The sequence below is a fragment of the Accipiter gentilis genome, chromosome 2 (genome assembly GCF_929443795.1).
Source record: "Accipiter gentilis chromosome 2, bAccGen1.1, whole genome shotgun sequence".
Lineage (NCBI taxonomy): Eukaryota > Metazoa > Chordata > Aves > Accipitriformes > Accipitridae > Astur > Astur gentilis.
This window is the reverse complement of record NC_064881.1, coordinates 17,394,983-17,402,011: the sequence shown is the minus strand read 5'-3', so window position 1 is coordinate 17,402,011 and position 7,029 is coordinate 17,394,983. Positions and strand designations below refer to the sequence as shown.

Below are 7,029 nucleotides of genomic sequence, written 5' to 3'. Positions count from 1 at the left end.
TCATTAAAATCTGGATTTTATATGTCAGTTGTCCCAATCCTTCCAGAAATGTCCAATGAATCTTTATTAGTTACTTCACCTTCACATGTCCTGGGTAACCATAGCTTCTTTTTACCCATTTCATCTTAACAGCAATTTAATACTCTGAAAGAAATGAGAAATGGGAAAGAATATTACTGTTGTATGTATGATAAATTAAAAGCATCTATTTTCCTTGAAAAGATGCAGCAGTTGTAGTACTCTTAAGAGGCTTATTCCTTTCTGTGTACATTCCTATACAGGAGGTTAAACTTGGCTTGGAAGCATAGTAAATTCCCCTAAAATTTTAGAGCTGCCAAATTATAACAAGTGCTTTCAAGAATCTTCCTTCTTAGGCATAGACCATTTGTGAAGTAAGGTCGACAGCAGAATGGACTGAGGTCCACATCTCTGGGTACATCAGTGTTACTGCAGCCATAATCTGGAGTCTAACTGGACCCATGAAGCTGTTGGAAGACTTGGGAGTTTTAAGGCTTGAGACCTGTCTACAGGGAAAGCTCAGCAGGAGTGAGAACCAAAACTGAAGAGCTCATACAGAAAGAAGGATCAGAGGCTAACCAAGGGGAGCAGATGTTGACTGGAGAGAAAAGACTAAAGAAGAATGGGGGAAGGGAAAAGGACTGCCAGAAAGAGGTGGAGTAAGCCATTTCAAAATTCAGTATTTATTAGTAGTACTGAACCCAACGACCAGTGCATTCTTCTGAACCACATACTGACAGTATTTAATGCTTACCTATATATGTGTTAAGGATTCTTACAACAAAGGTGAGTCCTACCAGAGCTGTAGGTGCCGTACACCAAAGGCAAGACCTGGTGCCTGCTTGCTGAGAACAGCAGCAGCTTGGGAGTCTTCCTAAAACAGTGGGGCCAGCAAATGCACACTCACCAGTGTTGCTTCTAGTTGGCCAAATATCTTCTGAGCAGACTCAGAAGCTTCAGGAAAGTAGGAGAGTTCACAATATATTTAAGGGACAAACTTCTCTCAATGTCAAGGGAAATGTACTGCATAACATTCCCACATAATGAGGAAATGGGAGATAAAGAAATTTTTTAAAAGCGGGTTCTGCCTAGTGGATGGAATTGTAGAAATAAAGATATGCATGACCTCCAAGGTGTCTTGGAAGAGCAAAAGTACTGATTATCAACAGTACAAATTCAAAAACTCAAAATGTAGGAAAATTCTGGAATTAGCATTGGCCATGCAATTTTATTTCAGCCCTCTTCTGTATGGCTTATGATGATGATGTCTTAGTTACATGATACGCCCCTATATTTTCTACAGTCGCCAGCCTCTCATGGTTCATGATATGGATGCTGGTCATTGAATGGACAGCTATTCATTTTCTTTTTGCCTGTTTGCAAAGTTATGTTCACTGAGATCTGCTAAAGAAAGTGCATAAAACGAGCTGCTATTATTCAGAACCTTCTGAGCATGTATGAACAGCTATTTACTTCACAAAATTTGTACAAGCTTTAAAGGATAAAGCAAAAGGCATGCCCCTGATAAGAAGGTCACCTCTCTTCTAAAGTGAAGTCCCCTCTTTAACGCATGAGAACACTGGACTCTTCAAAGCTTCAAAGTCCATTAAATGTTTAAACATAAAAAAGCAATGTATCTTACCTAATCTTGTCTTCATAAACAGATTATTTGTTTTGGCAAAAAAAATATTGTTTTGATCTGAGGCAGATACTCAATATGGAAGATGTCAGCCTGAAAGGCTTAAGTTAGAAGGAATGAACAAAAGCATTTACATGGAAATGGAGGGTCAAGCTGACACCGTAATCTGTAAAGAGCAAATCATTTCTATGGAAGTCCATAATCCAGGGAGCAAGTGTAGAAGCAGAGCTCCAGTTCATCTGACAATTTGCAGATGCTGAAAAAGAGCACAAGTACGGTAGCTATCTGTACCTATTTACTGTTGAATTGCGTTGCTGCAAAGACCCTTAAAGTGTCAATTCAATGTTCTGTTATTGGCAGTGATAAAGTGATACGAGTTGTTCCTGAGAGCCAGAGGGAAACGCAGATCCTGAGGGCTGCATTTAACAGGCTTAAGGTGAGTTTGATTTTCATCTTCTTTTTCTGATCTTTGTTGAAGACTGTAGTGGGTTAACTGGCATGCCTTTCACTTGGCACTTTACTTCAAGGTATTTTATACTCTGGAAAGCAGCCTTTGCCCATTAAATTCCTGATTTCCCAATAAAATAGCATAGGAATTAGATTCATCATGCCTGACAATTGTAACAAGAAACATTTACTGCCTTAAAATAATATAGGTGCCATGCTTGCAAATTTGCTTTTTTTGCTCTTCCACTTCTTGCTAGCATACATAGTTGCATGCTTCATTATCTGGCTGATGGTTTTATTTAAAACACTGAGTTAATTCAAGATGTGAACACACACAGGAATAGGCAAAAGGAAGTGGCTTCAGTTTGAGAATCGCTCTGGCAGAATAATTTTGTAAGGCAGTTGAGAGAGTGTCGACGAGACTCACTAGCAAGCCAAAAACTTTCTTCCCTGGCCTTTTCCTGCAGATATAAATGAAAAGCAGTGGTGTCACTGTAGAATTGCAGCACAAGAGCACTCTGCAGTGTGCTGCTTTGTCGGCACACTAACGAAGGCACAGGCAGTCTTTCCACAGCAGTGTGGCCCATTATCTCAGAGGAGGATGGGGAGTACCTGTAAGCCAGGTCTCTGGCTGCACCATGCACATGTGCTGCCCTCGGGCACTGGGGGAGGGACAAGCCTCATATTGCCTCCAAAACACAGCCTAACTAGAGCAGAACCAGGGAAGCAACAACATGATTGCTGTAGAGTTTGTTCCAGGAGTTGAACTTGAGTCCCAGGCTCTGCTTCTTCCCCTGTGTTAGCTCATACTCTGCTTGAGCCTGGTGGGCAACAGTTGACTTCTCCCTGTACCTATGAAGGTAAAGAAGTGTGATGGGCAGCCTTACAGGCAGTATGGGCACAAGCTAAAGTCATTTGGCACAGCAAACTCAAGCCTTCGCTTGTGTCTGGCTGAAAAAGCTGCATGGGCATAGACAAAGGAACACGTTGGTAACTTTGGCAGTCCTGTGACATACAGTTTTGGGTCACAGCAGAACACCACTGGTACCAAAGTGATGGGAGCATGGACAAAACCTCTGGGCTGCTCACTGCCTTCAACTCCCACAAACTATTAGGCAGTCTGCGATGTATCTCTGTCTCCATTGTCAAAACCTCATGTAAATGATTGTGTTCTCACTGAGGCAAAGAATGAAGGTGCATGTAATTTTCTAGTCCATAGTTAACATCTGGGATACAAGTGAATCAAATCTCAGTCTGCATACCAAATCAAACAAAATTAAGATCTTAGAAGAGTTCTTGCACCCTCCTGAGAAGCATTCCATCTTTCAGTTACAATGAAGCTTTCTTGCTACTGTTCTTTAAGGAAGTGGACAGAGCTACCTTAGGTACCTCAGCCCAGGAGAAGGCTTACTGCTGCGAATGGTCCAGCAGTCAAGACACTGATGCCTTACTAGCTTTAAGTAGGAAGGCTGAGGCTGCCTTCATTACCTCCGTGTTTCTTAACAATATGTTCAGTTAGTTCCCCACTCAAGATGCTGTCTTTTGTAAATCCCATTCTCAAGACATCCAACCTGCACACATTGCATGAGGAATTCCAATGTTCAGCAGAGGCAGTGTCGCAATGCTATGTATTACAGTACTTTGTACTGTAATGCCCAACTCTCCTAAAGACTATTGTCTTATATTTGTTTCTGCAGTGCTTACTAAGGACCTGACCCTTAAATGTGAATGTTACTGTAATACCCCAAAAAGGATAATTGTTTTACTCCCAATTAGGAAAAAAAAGCTAACCATAAACCCAAGAAATACATGTGGAAGCTGGTTTTTGCATTAATTTCTTCCCCCTGGATGCTGGAACATAAAGAAGGAGCACATGTGTTTTTTCCTTTCTCCTCAAGTTGCAAACCCTGCAAAGCAAACGGGTTACTCACCTTCCTGCAACTGTTTCTCATTACAGAGCTCCCTTAGGCTCCCAGAAAGAGATTCCTTCACCCAACTCCATCAAAGCAGGAGCAGTAGAAACCTGAATAAATAATTGCATGCTATAACTCTGAGAGCAGGATAATAAAAGTTTGGCAAACTGCATCGGAATCTGACTAGTTAATTAGAAAGTGATTGATTCTGATGAGGTAGTAAGCTGAGGAGGTTGAAGGGAAGACTGAAAAAAGGGAGAGAGTTTTGACACCCATTTTCATGAAAACAGGCTGGGTTTCACTGCATTTCAGGTCTTACAGCCCTTCCATCTGCGGCTGCTTCACTGCCCATCTACATTGGGTCAGACAGAAAGAGACACCCGGGGGGGCTAACGAGACACCGGGGGGGGGGGGGGGGGGGTGGGGGGGGGTGGGGTGGGGGTGGCGGCTAACGAGTAATGGATATGTTTAACATTTACTTACCATTATCTTTAAATAAAAAAAAAATCTCAAGTTACTCACTTATGAAGGGGTGGATCAACAATGACACTTCTTAGAAGTGCCAAGTACTCACAATACCAGCAAAAGTCAGTAGTGGCTGCAAGACATCAACCCCTCTGAAGAACCATGTATTTAGAGTTGTGCAATTTTTTAGGTCTCCACGTCAGTCTCCCCTGCTCTTCCCCCATGCCCAGACTACATTCAATTTTTTAAACATGAGTCTTCAAGCACAATGCTGATGATGTGCTTAGGAGAAAATAGAAGACAGTGCAACAAAAAAAAAAACAGTAGTGCAAAATAAGCCACAAACAAAGCCCAGATACAGTCCTGTTGCTGTCTTAACACAGTATGCCTGACAAACAACAGAGATATGAGTGGCAGGTCAACAGAGATACTCAAATTGCTATAATTACAAGTGCTGCACTTTGGATTTTTAGAGTCAGAAAACCAGAACTGGTTGAAGACACATCTCCTTTGAATCCATTTTGGTTTGAGCAGTAAATTAATACCAACCTGTCATATTACTCACATGTTCTGTTCCTCAAGGGAAAAATAAAGCTGGAACCAAGATCCTTTCACAACACAACAGTTTTGTACTTAAATAACCATCAAATAGCATCAATTTCACTTTTTTTTTTTCAGAGAAAGTATTTCGGGATTAACTGCAAGTAGTTGGTCTATTGAAGAATGCTAATGTTTTATTTAAAGCCATTTGAAGACTTCAACCCGAGTTATGATATGGCCTGATATTATTCTCCACCACTGTCAGTATTAGAAGAACAAGAAAAGCCAGTGAAAATAAAAGTTACATCACTTTTGTTCTCGAAGTGAGAAGGATACCTACACTTGGGTTTAGATTTAGACGTACGTTTCTCTACCCTGGGAAGTTGGTCTATTAGAGATGAGGTATATTTCAAAGGTAACAAAAGTTATGCTCTCTAGTGATATCTGGATTAGTCCCCATTAGTCAACCCAAAGAAACACAGAAATTGCAGTGCAAAAGTTAAGTTTGGGGAGCCCAGCTTGCCCCCCGTGTGATCCATGCACAACTTAAATGTTTTGAATAAATTGCCAGGACAGGGCAAACACAGAGTAGATTCTGCACAAATGGATCGTATGCTTCTTGCAGGATTTCCTTGCATACGACAGACCATCTATGCTGGCAAGGGAAAGAGAAAACAATCCCTTCTATCCCGGGCTCCCTCCTCACTGTGTCTGGTGGAGGGAGCTTTAGGATAGACTCATGGTGTGCTGCGTTTATTCCAGCCATTTCCTTCTGCCTTTAAAATCTACATTTGTAAGGCGGAGTCATTTAGCCTTTGCCTCTGGCCTATCTTTCATAATCCAGAGAATTAAAAGGAAAACTCATTTCTCAAATCAGTATATCCTTCTGAAGGGCTTTATCACAAGGAAGGCTGAGAAAATTGTCCTGATGGTACAATACAAAGCAGTGTATTTTGGTGTCAGGCAGAGAATAAAGTAAATGCAAAGATACCCCTTCTTATTGCCCACTGATTTGGACAAAGGGAAAACAATCAGGAAGAAAATAAAGGGGCACTGGAAAGAGTGGCAATGTATCTTTTCACACATTTTGTTTTGTCTGCCTGTTTCTTAATGACTGTCCTTACCGCTGATATTTCCTGAGTAGATTTTGTCATTTACAGTCTGCTTTAGCTGCTTTCTTTCAGAAAGAAACACCAGGGCAGTGGGAAGGAAGTGGGGAGAGCTTTGCCTTCTGCCACACTGAAGCCAGTGCTATAGAAGTCAGCAGGTTGCAAGGGCCATCCCTTTCAAGGATGAGACATTTACAGAAACCTACACTGGGACATCCTTGAAGGATCATCCTGGAACTGGCTGTGTCTTTATGTATTTGAAGTATCTTAGAATATGCCCCCAGTAATTAACTTGGGCAGCAGCAGCAGTCCAGCCACAGCATAAGCAACAAAACTCGCAGAAGAAGTTGGATGACTACTCAGGGGCTTCAGTCCACATCAAAACCTTCTGATCTCGGGACTGCTCTTCTACCAGTACCTGAGCTGTAAGGTTAACTCATACACTTTTAGAGAAGGTGTAGTCCCTTTAGACTTTTTAAACTTGGCATCTGGAGCTCCTTAGGAGGGACATTTGCCCCTTTTTTTTTTAAGAAAAAAAGAAGTCCATATAATGCTTAGTGTAATAAACCCTTGAAACCTGCCTGAAGTGTATAGGCTGTGCTGCAGTACGAATGCCATTGCCTACACTGAGTGAATAATGAATAATGAATGTTTCATTCCACACATTTAACTTCTGGTTCATGAATTGCCCAAAGGCAAATCACATTAGTCATAATCACTTGCTGAGTAATTTCCACAAATTAGTTTTGGTCTGTAGCTCCATTGCCCACAGTGCTTTGTTATTAATCATTATTATAAATTGATTCCTTCATTGGCTGGTTCTATTAACTTGCAGGTGACAAAATATTGCTTTTTGCCCTGATGGGGTGAACATAGCATGTAGACCTGTACTGCCTGT

At 41.4% G+C, this 7,029-nt stretch overlaps 1 protein-coding gene across 1 annotated transcript in view; it reads left to right on the top strand.

Moving 5' to 3' along the window:
• Window positions 1-2,024: 2,024 nt before the first annotated feature.
• The window catches only part of CPA6 (carboxypeptidase A6), a 45,974-nt gene continuing 40,969 nt past the window's right edge, over window positions 2,025-7,029 (top strand). The window contains exon 1 of the mRNA XM_049828626.1: window positions 2,025-2,093. The gene's annotated coding sequence lies outside the window, so the exon portion shown is untranslated. The remainder of the gene's footprint in view (window positions 2,094-7,029) is intronic.